Here is a 14723-nt window from a genome sequence, read left to right as displayed (position 1 = left end):
CAAGCAGAGCCATAGCCACACACTCATATCAAATGAATTAGCCCCAGAGCCCAGGTTCTATCCAGGCTCCATTTAAAGTAGGGTTTTGCTTTATTTAGACGGATGCAGGTGAAGGGGCCAGTCGGTGAATCAGAAAACATGTCCTTGTGAAGCAAAATACTTAAAAGTGCTACGTGTTGTGTTTGTATACTTCAAGGCTCATCATTGGCAAAAAATAGCCGGTGCTCTGCCATATTGTTGTGGCACATAGCACAGCTCAACCCTACATGGTTCAGCGCGCTGTACGCACCTTCTCGACACACACCACTACAATGGAGGTGAGCACCGTGGACAAACGCTGCTTTTGGATTTTGAGTTTGTGAAGTTATTCAGAAGGGCAAAGTCAAAGAAGACATCGACAAAATCACAGCTTACAACTATGTTCATAATTAAGTGAAATCTGAAATTGTGTAGGATATCCGGGCACTTTTGTCTCTCTTCAGGCAAATCAGAGGCAGTAATTTCAGGTCATGCTGGGTATCGGCTTACCCAAGGAGAAAATGGTCCCTAAATGGGAGTGGGCACTAAGTCAGAAGGCTCCAAAACAAAGAAACCCATATTACTAATTATACAACTGTTTCGATTTTGTTGGATTGTGCAAAACCCACGACAGCAATATGGGATTTGTTTAGGTATAGAAAATGCAGAAGCCAGTGTGCTCTTTGTGCCAGTCCTAAATAAAGATACATTTAAAGGTGATCCAGGAATAAAGGTAGATTTTGTAATAGAGTGATGATGAAGCAGAAAAGTTTGAAATTTGCTGAAGCCATTGGACTTTAAATGAGTCACTTACACAAAGACTTTTTATTCAAAGATGCATTTGTCTCTCTGCTGAAGCCAAAACAAAAGGCTACAGTAGTGATCACTTTTAGGGCTTATTTGGAACAGGCTTGGGGGAGTGGGCGGGGGCTCAGGGGGCCCCTCCGCTGCCCTGTGTTTATCATGTCAACTCCCCAGCTCGGGAAAGTAAGCAAAAAGGAGTTTGAAACCCAGACTTCCTGCTGTGGCCAGGAAACACAGGCTTTACTCACGGACTTCCCAGTGAGCATTAGTCACAACGCTTTATCCAATTATGTCACGCTTTTTTTGCTGGCTGCCTCTTATCATCCCGGATAGGTGCACTGTGTCGAGTTCACAACAAATCTCTTCTGTAACATCTTTTAGTAATTTAGTGAATTTTGTGCAGTGCTTTTTTTTTTCACCCTTATCCATCTTTGTTTTATACTTGAGCAGGAATGGAAAGTTGAAAGTGTGCTGGTAGTTGTTGAAATGCCAGCTTGTTTGGTGTAAGGTGTATTTTGAGGGGAGACAAATTGGCGAGAGTGGGGCACTTTTTTCAAATCGCTTCTGAACCTGAAGAGAGAAGCCAAAATAGGCTCTTTCTTTCATTGGTTGGAAACTAAAAGAACTGGTACTAGACTAAACATTGCAACAATAAATTATGTTAACCAATTTGATATTGGATATAAGAATCCCAATGATTGGTTTGGTAATAATTGGATATGTTCAAGATTATTGCATAAAAACATTTTGTGAAATAAAACATTTACTCTAAAAACAACACATCTCTTGAGATTTTATTTTGAGATTGATTGATTTATCATTAACTAGCCAACCACTTTCTCTATAGATATTTTTAGACTTAATTTACATTCTTGGCTGTTCATTTATGACTTTGTGGCTGTACAAGTGTGAGCAATTTGCTTTGCTTTAAAATGTCTTTGATTGAAATAATAACACACTCAGTTAGTAATCTGAGTCATATCTTGCATTGTCAGAGAAATTGCTGACACTGCCGTTGGCAGCAAGTACCAATCCTACAACCACCTGTTGCTGAAAATGTTTACAATTTACAGGCTTATTTTGAAGAATTTGGTACTTTTCATGATACCAAAACAAACTGTACTTTTGTTTCCATGACAGCTGAACTCCCTCACCGGCAGATGAAGATTGGGATGTACAGCAGACTCCAGCGGTCCCCTACAGCTCAAGACCCCCTCCTCACCCGCCCCACACGGGAGGACGCCATTGTCTCCCCCGAAACAAAAACAAAAGCAGGACCCCCCGCCCCTTGCAACTACGTACCCCGCCGCAACCTGCCCCACACCCCGAAACTCCGCCACCCCCACTGCCCCCATCCCCCATGCAACATTGCATTACAGGCCGGGTCCCGAAACCTCAGCAGTTGAGAGGCAACAATCTGATCATTGTTATTAACATTACTGTTGATATTCCTCCTGACACTCTGCCAAAGTAATGCAAATTCTGCTCAATCTATTGTTTGATGGCTTTATCAAACGATATTCTTTTTTACCACTGGCTTGACATCAGTGTAAACATTTTGTTCAATAATGATAATAAACATCCAAACAGTTGGATTATTTACTAAAGACAAATTATAAAGTTGCAGATTTGAGAAAATAATTCCCCTTCATAGGGTCAAATATTACAGTCTTTTCTCTTCTCAACAAGCATAATAATTGTATCGCATATGTACGGTGCAGATAGAATTCATACGTAACGCAATCTTATTTCATTCCTAAATTAGCATCAGCCAAAATGCCACAGTTTTGACAATATATTGTTTTTGTATTCTTATTCACCTCATACAGATTAACTAACGATTACAGTAATGCGGCACAATATATCACAAAATGACTCTGCTCCCGTTATTGGGTGCCGGAGATTTACACTTTTTTTTTCCTTTCTTGATTTAGCCTGATATACTGTATATTGGTTTTGACACAGTTTGACGGGGGGGGAAACTGCTTTAGAGTTTGTTTTGGAATCTACTGTGTTGAAATGGTTAAATATTGCAATAACACTATTACAATTTTGTTCTCCTCTCAGCCCAAGTTGCAATGTAAAAATATGAATTACGTTAAAACATATTAATGTATTGTCATGTAAATACTGTATGTTGTTCTATTTTAAATTGGACAACCTGTGTTAAGAAAGACTATTGCGGGCATCACCTGTTGCATTATCTAAACAACCTATTGGCACAAGGACCAAATTCAAACTAAACACTATAAGGAGGTGAAACCCAGTCCTAGATTGCACTAGGGAAAATTACAACTGGCATTTGTTTGTCCTAATCCCTTTGGATACAATCTGTCCCGGACTGAGTGCTCTTGTCCAAAAAAAAAAGAAAAAGAAGGGAGACAGCAGATGAAAGCGCGGGCAGAAAAAAAGCATATTGCAACAGCCTGTCCGTGGCCCGGGCCTAAAGCACACAGGAGACATATGGTGGTCCTCAGCAGTGACGCCTGTTGCTGCCTCTGCCACAATGGCCCCGCGCGCACAAACACACACAGCCAATGGTCGTTAGTCCGTCCGCCTGCTACACCGCTACACCCGGAACAAACGGCTGGGATTTGCATTTCTGCGCCTCCCTTTTGGTTTCTCCTCTCCGCGCACACGCATAGACACGCACAGAAGAGACGCGCTGGTGACTGGCTGGGTCCTACAGGTGCAATAGCACTCCAAACAGATGTCAACGGACTGAGGGGGAGAGGGGGGGGTGGTGGGCACGAGAGACCAGAGGAGGGTGTTTGTCCAAAGCTTTGTGCACAAGGACCACAGCGAGCCTGACACTCTTTAGGATAAAAAGAAAAATCAGAGACGGGCTGTCATTTCTATAGCACAATACAAATAACACATGCATAGTTACAATTTTCCCTAACCCACCACTCATAGAAGTACTGGGAAATGCAATAAAAAGTACATTTGAGAAGTGATAGCAACAAAATAAAGATGTTTTTCTCCCAATAAATGTCACTGTGGCAATACTTTGTAATACAATTGTTGCATCAAGTCCACACACAACACTTTTCAACATAAAATCTACACAGTATTTAAATGTACTGTATAAACGTATGACGCACAATATATATGTACTTTTTTTTGGCTTTGATAAAACTACAACATCTGGCTACTTTATCAAACACATTAATCAATGATTTTGAAAACCAATACAATATAATTTGATTATTTGAACACCTTCTTTTCAGCAGCTATCCATAATCAGACGGATTTAAGGTCCCTTTGTCTCCATTATGTCCGATTGATTGTTTCATCTGACATCAGTGACCCTCACAAGCCACGACCTGTCACACTTATCTCATGCTATTTGCTCACCAAACCATACTCTAATGTTATCTACAGTAAACATAAATAATCCGCCGGAGACAATTTGATTAAAGCGCGTCCATAAGTGTCCATATAGCACAAGAGCGTCTTTTCATCTGACATCTGGATTACTGTCAGCTTTAACAGCGCAAGCCTCAGCCTATCATTCCCTTAACAATCACACTGGCCACAGAGGCCCTCCTTATGGGCAGTAACTCTTTAATTAATATTTAAAAGAAGCACATATACCTATAAATACCATATTACATTATGGGCAATAAAGCCATGACCACAACAGAGCTATAGGCTATCAACATAGATTTATCAAATCTATTATAAACTGTAGATAATTACACAACAGGTTTCTCTTATTCTAAACAGACATAATCGTTAGACCTGCACAATTTTAGATAGAAAGATTTGCAATTTTTGTCTTAAAATAAAACATGCATTTCAGATCACGTTTGCAGAGGGTTAACAGGTAGATGATAATATCCTCCTAAAGCACATTATACTATTTTTTTTGTATGTTTGATATGACAATGTTCATGGTTTGTGGCCAACAGACTGTTAAGTTGGAAAAGAGGACGATCAAAAAAAAAAAAAAGTTACTAAACGCACAGATGTCCAGTTTGCTTATGGGGCTAAAAGTCGTTTGGAGTTCACTACAAAGCTGCTAAACTGGAAGAAGGAGCCTAAACCCCAAAGACTGTGGAGCGCGGTGGACCCTGGGTAAACACACCACACGCAGAGCGAGCCTCTGGCCTGGTCCTCCCGCTGGAGCCATGTCTGCCTGTGTGCTGCTGGGAAAGAGAGAGAGGGAGAGCGAGAGGGGAGAGACATGCAACAAGTCCCATTCACTCCCAGCTTTGTTTGGAGCGGCTTCCTCGCGCCGCCGTCCTCTCCCCGGCTCACCGCCTCGCAATATCGGCAGGACTGCGCGAAAGTCCACCGGAAAGAGCTCTCGGGGACAACAGTGCGTGTTGCGAAAGTAGTGTTATGACTGGGGTTTGTTGTCGGTGTGGGGGGAAACGGGGATGAAGAAGTGCCAGTGAACGCGTCGCTGCCTCGGGAGATCCTAGAAAAGCGACTGTGCTTGAGCCGATTTTTCTTGGAGACTTGTGCGTCCGCGTGCGCTTTTTTTTTTTTAGTGCAACCTGACTGGAAATACGACTCAAAAAAAAACAAGCACACATTTGAGGAAATCTACCGGCTGAAGCAGGGGGAGCTCCTCCTTTTGGGAACTTACCTCGATTCAAAGCACCTCTTCTCCGGATGAATCCTCGCACACTTTTTCTTCTTCTTCTTCTTCTTTTTTTTTTTTTTTTTTTTTTTAACCGTAGCGAAGATAGCTAAAGCCGGGTCAAACTCCGGTAAAAAAGATGCGCCCTGTCGCCTCGGTTCGACTCCGGTGAAGGGGTTGGAGGGGGTCGCGGAGTGCGTAGAATGCGCAGCCGTCTGTCCAAGGATGAGAAATATGCGCGGAATGGGAGCAGGAATGAAATGAACGCAGAGCGACAGAGCGGAGTTGAAAGCGGGGCGGGGTGAGATTGAGAGAGGCACTGGCGTCACCCTGGATGGAGGAGGCTAGCGAGCGTAAGGGAGGGGCTGGAAGCCGGGGGTTGGGGTTGGGGGGGGCGGGGGGGAGATGGGAGGATGGGTTGTGGTGAAAAAGAGGGAGAGGAGGAGGAGGAGGAGGAGAAGAAGAAAGGGGGGGAAGGGGGCGGACTGTACGCACACACGGCTTTTCGATAACAAAAGAAAAAGGAGCGCAGCCTAAACTCCGCTGAGAGCAACAGGAGACGAGCAGCTGGCGCTATCCAAGTTGTTCACAAACACACACGCACGCACGCGCAGCCGGGAAGAGTGTGCAACTTTAACAATGGGCACGGAGCGCGGATGGGGTTAAAAGAGGCTCTTTAAAGGGACAGTTCAGAGTTTCTCCCGACAAAACTATTGCACAGTTAAGGCCTATGTGTGACTGAAGAACAACTTGGCCTCTGCGTAGTTGGACCTATTCATTGTGATTTTTCTTTTTTTTTTTTATGAATGGAGCCACAGGCAATGGGGGGGGAAAAAACCTTAGTGGTAGCCATTCCAGACCAATCTTAACATTAATAATGAATGAATTGAAAGACATATTTATTTAGATCGTATATCTTACTTGTGTGTGCCATTTTAAATCTTTACTATCTGACTTTAAGAGGAATTAACAAGAATATATCAAGAGAATAATTAGTAGCATCAAATGATTTAGTCCGAATGGAATACACTCAACACTTCTCCTATTCAAAGTATGTCTCATGTTATCCCGAGGCTTTTAGGCAGACAGGATTGGCTAATAGTTTGTCGAGAAAGTCGTCCGACAGCAGCAGGATCTTGCAATACCATATGGTGAATGAATAGAAAGATGACGCAGAAACGTATAGTCAGCATCAGCAGAGTTATTGGCAGAAGTACAGACTGTATTTTGTGGGTGATATACAGGGAGACTGGGAGAAGCCCAGCTCTCCATGATTAATAGGACAGGAAGGAAGGAAAAACAGCTCGCACGCCCACATCTGGTTTCACTTTTTCTGCCTCTATCTCGACTGCTCTCACTGTGATCCTGAATGATTGGGACTTTTATTGAGGGGAGAGCATGAGCGGGCTTTAGAGGAGTTATCACTGTATGTTAGTGGAGTTAACACTTCATAATGCTATAAGTCAGTTGAGGTTTTTTTGTCTCAGTGACACTGAGGGAAAGGATTCCTCCAACACTTCAAACTTGATGTAGGTCTAACATGCACTTGTGTTTGCAGACAGAATAGACAGCAGCTAACTGTTATGAGCTGGGGTTGTTGCAGTTATTCCATTAATGGGTTTCTTCTTCCCTGATGGCATGGGCATGTTCCAAGATGACAGGATTCATCAGGCTCACGCTGTGAAAGAGCGGTTCATGAGATCATTTTCATCATCACCCACTGAGTCCAGATCTTAACCTCACTGAGAGTCTTTGGGATGTGCTGGAGAAGGCTTTGCACAGCAGTCAGACTCTCTCATCAGCAGCACGAGGGCTTGGTCAATAAACACAGAAGTTTATGCCAGAGCAAATGCGTGCTGTAATCAAAGTGACAGTCTGACAAAATCATCATCATCATCATCATCAAACCTTTATTGCAGACATGAGGTCCAGTTAAAAAAAAACACACACACAAACAAACAAAACAATATTTGAGCGTGTGATCTTTTTTGGTCTGGCAGTGAATATTAGGCTTCTCAGTGAGCTGTCATTTACCTCTGCAAAATGCATGAATGGTAAAATACTAATATTATGCAATTAACAACAGTAAATCAGTCGACAAATTTACAATCGGTAAAAAAAATGTTTCTTTCTCAAACAAGAGCACCCACAGTGGTTATTTTCAAAGAAGTGATAATATGCAAACAGACCTTTAAACTTAAACTTAAATTGAATTGTGTGTATCCAACATAAATCAGTATCCTACAGCCATTGATACGTTCTTGTTGTTTCTTATTTCTCTCACTGCCACATTATTCCAAATGTGACACATGTAGAATGATCAACGCTAAAGACAAACATTTGAAGTGCACTGACATAGTAAACAAATCCAAAAAACGATTGGCAATTTTTTTTCCAGAACTTCAAGCTGTTAAGAGCTTTATGTATGTGTGTATACAGTATATATATATATATATATATATATATATATATATATATATATATATATATTGGTAGACTGTTAACTAGCAGTCAACTATTAGATGACCAGCTTGGCTTCACTTTGCTTGCAATCAGTGGATGCTTCTCTGTCACTGCTAGACAGAGTGGGCTTCTCCGAATCTATTGATAAGGAGGAGGGCGGAGAGACAAAACCACAAATCTGATAATCATATTACAAATTTAAATGTCGCAGGGCCCCCAGGGCCGGCCGGGACCCCCATTTCACTGCCCCTAACCTGTAAATCTCTCTGCTTCTCTTTCAGATGTGTGAGTCCCATAAAGGAGGGCTTGTTTACTCGCCAGCCGTGCCTATCTCAGGTTTCACCCCTCAGGCACCGCGGCATGGTCCTGTGCCCGGAGGGAGGGGCGGTGACATAAAACAAACACAGATATGGGGGGGTCAGCGCTCGGGACACCTTCTGTAACCTGACACCCATGGCTAGACTCCAAATGCATTCCACAGAAACAGCAGTGACTCTGTGCATGTATGTGGGATATGTGAGTGTGCTTAGTGCAGACGTGTGTGTGTAAACAGGCCCAGGTCAACAGGACCCTCCATGTCTGACCTCACCTGCTTTACTGATGCCTTATTAACCCTGTCTCCACTGCTGGGATTCATCTTCCGCAGCACATTCAAAACAACGGAAATGACAAGCCTTATTTTAGAAGCTCAGTACTTATTATGTTGTAAACGTTTTTTTTTAATCAATTTTTCTAATTCATAATTGCATTTACATTTTCTTCCCCACATCCCCATTTCCCTTGTGATGGGCAGAGAAACTCAAAATCTTCACAAAAAGCAATCCTTTTGCTGTAAACTTGAATGCTTTAACTCAGGATGATTGAATGAATTTGAGAAATATGAACGCACACAGCAGCAGCAGCAGCAGCAGCAGCAGCAGCAGCAGCAGCAGCAGCAGCAGCCTGTTGAAAATACCCTTTTCCCCCGTTTGACCCTCCATCTTTAGTCTCCAAATCGACACGACAAAGCCTACTTCTGATTCAGACATAACCCATAGACAAGGGAAATAACACTTAATAATAACAAAATCCTAAAAACAATTTGGTGTGAATTTGACAGAACAGCAATGTGAGGAATGCAGAACACACACAAACCAACGTGTGTATTTTGAAGGACGTAAGTAATATATCATTTCAAAGAAAATGTAAGGTTTTTAAAAAAACAAATTACCACAAAAAAGCAATGCCAACTCAGGCACAGAGACTTTGCAAACTCTGCTAAGAACTCACACGGAAGTAAAATCTGAAATGTACACTTCTTCACATATATCAGTAAGCTGGTATTCAATCTTTTTAAAAGATTTTATTATAATTTATAATTTATTTTTCTTTCATATTTGCAATTATGGTGAGAAACACATAGAGGATGATTGTAAAAGAGGTTATTGTGAAGTTGCATTCATAAACATCCCTCTTCTGAAATGAAATCTCACAAAATTGGGTAGGTAAGGCATAAGGTGAGCGAATTGTTTCAACTTAAGTTTGAGTTTTGGTGTCGACACAAGCACATCTATTTCTTAACTTTCGAATATTCTCGATGCAGATCATATGTTTTATATCTGCATAATATGCACAGTGTGAGCATGTGGGTTTGGGGTGTGGGCACATTCATAATCATATTCATATGAGTGGTCTATGGTGACATGTGTTTTGTGTCAAATCTGGTATGAAGCTCCAGCAGTGACATTGATGTACAGCCTTTCAGTGTGGCACGAGTCCTCAGAGCTGACAGTCTAAAAACATGTCATATAGAAAACCATCTGAGGCTGAGTTTTCACCACATAAATCTGCAGTCAATCCTGCATATTTCTCTGAGCAGGAATCCTAAGCATCTGCAACTGTTGTAACACTTCAGCACCAGTCAACATAGTTCAGTTCTAGAAATGAGAGGAATGCCTCCCACCAGGCTCTCAAAATTATGTTGGTTTATTATGCTTTCGTGATATAAGGCTGATCATTTGTGTAGGGTAGGAGTGGCTCAGTTGGTAGAGTCGTCGCCCACCTCGCTGTGTCTTTAATGCCATCCAGTTATTATGAATTCACCATATGTACGTGTCTATAATGCTACACTATTAACCTCTATATCCTCATCTGAACCGAGTGCATTTTCTCCAGTTTGGCTTTACCCAAATCTAAAAGCTTCTTGAAAAAAGTGTCAAACTTGCAGCACAAACAAAAGGATGAAAACGCAACAAAAGAGCAACAAAAAAGTGGCAAAAACACCATGAAAAAAATTGGTCGAAAATGCAAAAAAAGCAGGAAAAAGTAATGATAAAGTGGCAAAAATCCGATGACAGCGCAAGGAGAAAGATCCATTTATAAGTTTTGTGGGTCTTAGCTTTCAAATGAGGTGTTAGACTGACCTATAGGCTGTAAGATTTCACACTTGGGTCATACTGAACTGGAGAAAATGCACTCAATTCAGGTTTTATTCCTCAGGTTTTCTAAACAATCAAGTCACAAATGGACTGTAATATAAAATATGAAATATGAAGACTGTTGCCACAGCAAATAGGAAATCTTTGTCTTTTGTGCATCGCCTTTGAGTGTCTAATATACTGTTAAAAAAGGTACTATAAAAAATACATTCATATTTCAGCATTAAGGCTGAAAAATACAATGTATCTGTATTTCTGGCAAAACAACAATCCACTGAAAATGGCTCTGCGACACACTTGTGCATCCCGACACAAGAACCACTGTCTTAGGCGCAAGAAACGGCATATACTGCAAAAGCTCCTTTCAGTTTTAACTTTTTTTCCGTCTAATCACACATTGAAAACGTTTCGGAGTGAAGAGTTCCTTCATTTGAAGTAAACCAGCCGAGTCAAATGAAAGAAGCTGCTCGTGCTCCGACCTTCCCGCTTTCAGTCATCTCAAACAAAGTGCCCTGAATAAGTATTAATGTGAATGTAATTAACAAAATACTTCAGTAAATACATTAATTAAACTTTGGTTGGTGCTTTCATCGCTGGAGCACTTTAGTGGAGCCTTGAGTTTTATGTCTGTTATGTCTGTCATAACCTCCATGTTTCAAAAACATTGAGTTTGTAAAGGAGGTTATGGCTTAACCTCCGGTAAAGAGTGTGCACATGGCTCTTCCTGTCTATGGGATAATAAGGCTACATACTTTTACCAGCCTTCATTTTCATTTTGTGGAAAAAAAAAATATATATATATATTAATCAATATTAACTAAGTCTAATATAACATTTGTGTATTTATTGTCTGTTTTTACTGATCTGTTTCCAAATGGTATGTCTGTGCATACTATTAACAATATGCTTGATTTTCCTAAAAGAAACAACATTTCTGTGAAGGAGAATAAGCCGGCATTATTCCAACTGATTTGTATTGATCAAAATCAAATCTTCCCCTCATATTGTATGTGTAAAAACAAAAACAAACATGTCAGCTATTTCTTGTGTTGTCCTAAGACCCACTTTTCTGAGAGAAAAAAAAAAAAAGAATACAACTTTCGTGTGGACATCTTTTTATTGGATAAACCGTACACACAAAATGTCAAGAACCATTGTATATACAGTATAAGCCCCTCTTGCAAAGACAACAGCCCTTCATGCGATCAGGTATTGGCAGATCCACATGTGTGATTGATCGAGTAGACAGAGATGAGATTTAAACAGAACACTGAAGACTGATGAAGCCATTCCTCTGGTGCATCGTATGTAACATAAGAACTGCAGCAGCAAAAACATGGAGCGAGACATTCTTCTGAGGACATGTAACGTAATAATGGGATTATTGATGTTTGCTGTCTTGTGTGAGGACTTGTTCTCTTGTCCTAAGCCAGTGTTTTACAACGAGGGGTCTGGGACGGGGATCCCTGGAGACACGTGAGCACTTAGCAGGTGATACTGAAATTTCACAATATCAAATTCAATGTTATTTTCAAAGGAAACTTCAATTTCGTGATGTTTTGGGGTAAAAGGTTTAGTTGATCACATTCTGGATGATGCTCAGTATAAATAGTATAAATGAAAGACTCAAAGGGTGTGTGAAACAAAACAAAAAAAGGCTAGGAGACACTTATTGTACGATAAAAGGAGACTGTATAGAAACATCCATACACTGTCAACAGTTGGGCCAGAATGGATATTATAAGCAACAATGGTTATGGCTTATTGATAGTGCCTATTGATCTAATTAAATAACAGTTTAGCTATATGCATGTCAGCTCATGGCTGGAGCCTATAATCCTCTGCAGCTCCCCACTGTTCGTAACACAGTATAAGATGCAGATATATACATTTCCAGTCTTTCTTGAGGCCTACAACACATAAACATGTCAGGACAGCTCCTCCATTACTATGGTGCCTTCAATCAGAGGAATGCAGCCCTGCGCCCCCACGTGACCCCTGTCCCGAGCGACAATGCACCAGTAATGTAATAAGTGCAATGTAACAAGGTAATATGGAGCACACTGGATTGTTCCCTGGTGAAGGAGAGCAGAGGAAATGCTGATGAGATTGTAGCGTATCCCAGAGGATGTGTTGAAACTAACAGGAGAGCATCAGGGGCTGGTCCTGAGTGACCTGGTAACAACTGTTTTTGTTACAACCCATTCACCAACTTTGCACACATGCTGACCACTGACCAGAGTACAAGGTAATAACACTGTCAAGATACAATTAAAGAATGACAGATATTTTAAAATGACCCTTAGAAATATTGCGGGATCCAGAAAAAGGCACCATTCCTCCTGAACTTGGGCTGCCTTAAACTGTAGATGAAGACACAGACACACGTTTCACTGTGTCACTCCTCATTTTGCAATAGTCTCCAGAATTCAGTCACTGAGGATTAACTACTGGAGGCCTAGCAATAGCTCAAATTTGGACTTGGCAGATGACAGGTGCTGACATTGTGGAGGGAGTCCCTTTATTTCAGAACTGGTTGTGGTATAGTCTGACTGGGGCATAGAGAGCAGGTCGAAATATTCCCATCGTCTTATGTTCTCTTGGAGGATCAGTAAAAGATTTGAGGTCCCCATTTCATCATAGTGCGACGTTTTCCTGTAACTACCTTTACACATTAGGCACTAATAGAGAAGTCATGTATTATTAACAGCAAAAGCTTACATACGCTTCCTTTGAAGAATGAAAAGAAAACCAATTTTACTTAAAAAGGTGCATTATGCAACTTTGTATGTGGGGGAAAAAAGTTGACATTAGTCTGTGTTTGGCCTTGTAGTGACCCAGCAGCTGTAGGAGTGGTCAGCATGGTGCCTTTACTTTCCATCACAGTGGTCTCTAGGACGCTCCAGGACCAATTCGGAAGGTTTGCACCCTCTCACCAGATAACCCACAAAATAATTGATCCTGGGGTGTTGTAGAGACCACCATGATCGTAAGTGAAGGCGCCATGCTGACGACCCATGCAGCAGCTTTGTCAATACAAAGTCAAATACGCACAAATATAAATAAATAAATAAAAAATCCAAAAAGTTGCATAATGCACCTTTACTTAAAGAGGGGGTATTATGCTTTTTTCAATCACATAGCACCAGTCTATAGCACACTACAATGATGACGAAACCTTCTGTAAATGCAGTAAATTAAAATAACTGCCTTGTATAAAATTGCTCTCTCAAAATGGCTGTAGCAAATGTCTTGAAATAGGCCTCTGTCTCTTTAAGAACCTCTGACTCTTTCCAACACGCCCCCTCCACACGCTGTCTGTGGCATCAGCGGGGAGGGGGTTCTGCTGAGGAGCAGTGGTTGGTTACTCGGCTGGTGACGAAAGCTCGGAGGCGTCTCCAGGAGGTGGGGGAGGACTCACACAAAGCTGTCCCTAAAATGGCTGCCATCAGATTTTTTACAGATTACTCAAAAATACGTGAATGTAACAAGGCAACACTTCAAGCATGTTTTTTAATGAGGGAATGACATAATAACATGATGTAAAGCTTGAAAAAGTCGATTTTGCATAATACCCCCCTTTAATGAAAACTGAAGTCTCAGTCAGTTACTTAACAGCGCTCAGTTCACAATAGCAACCCAAGGATAGTTTAATGTAAACGTTTTAGTGGGCCTACTGTTTTCTACATCACCTTACTTTAAAAGTTTTATGCGCTGGTAATGAAAGTTATGACATACTATAAAAGTTCTACACTATAAAAGATCATACAGTTTTCTAATATTGCAAACTATAACTTATTTCTTTTTAAGTCAGAAGAACGTTTATTTTGCAACATACCTCTGTGTCAACAAAGAACAGCAATACTGCAGTTTAATTACACAGGCCACAGTGGAATGTGGAAAAATGTCTGTCAAACACGGTTGGGGTCAGCGCAATTCAGAGCTTTCACACCATTCTTCTAATCATCGCTCCCAGTTTATTAAAAAAGTATTGGCTGTCATGTCTCCCTGTCGTGGATGAATTGGAACCAATCTGAACCCAATTTCAGTTTGTTAGAAACACACTCTGAAAGGTAAATAAAAAACAAACAATCCACGTCCATGAAGTGGGACTGAACGATGTATTTGAAAGTGCAGGGCCACACAGCCAGAAAGAACAATAAGAGGGAATGTGCCGACAGCTGTGGCTGGCTTTACAAAAGTATTTATGCAATAAGTCAGATATAAAACATGGAATATATAATACAGTATCTGAGACATTTGAAGAATTTCAGAACTGAATATAATACAAATAATCATCGTATGCATCAAATCAGAACAATGTGACCACCTGTCAATTATAATTATAAAAGCCACCAATCATTATTGCCCAAGTTACAGTAAGTTTAGGGGGAAATGGTTGAGAGAATAATAATATCCATAGCTGCAGC

The 14723-nt window shown here is 41.0% G+C and overlaps 1 protein-coding gene across 1 annotated transcript in view; it reads right to left on the bottom strand.

Moving 5' to 3' along the window:
* The window catches only part of tead1a (TEA domain family member 1a), a 34917-nt gene extending 29168 nt beyond the window's left edge, over window positions 1-5749 (bottom strand). Inside the window, exon 1 of the mRNA XM_079567490.1 lies at window positions 5420-5749. The gene's annotated coding sequence lies outside the window, so the exon portion shown is untranslated. The remainder of the gene's footprint in view (window positions 1-5419) is intronic.
* Window positions 5750-14723: the final 8974 nt, after the last annotated feature.

The sequence above is a fragment of the Gobius niger genome (assembly GCF_951799975.1).
Source record: "Gobius niger genome assembly, chromosome: 12".
Lineage (NCBI taxonomy): Eukaryota > Metazoa > Chordata > Actinopteri > Gobiiformes > Gobiidae > Gobius > Gobius niger.
This window is presented reverse-complemented; position numbering and strand designations above follow the sequence as displayed.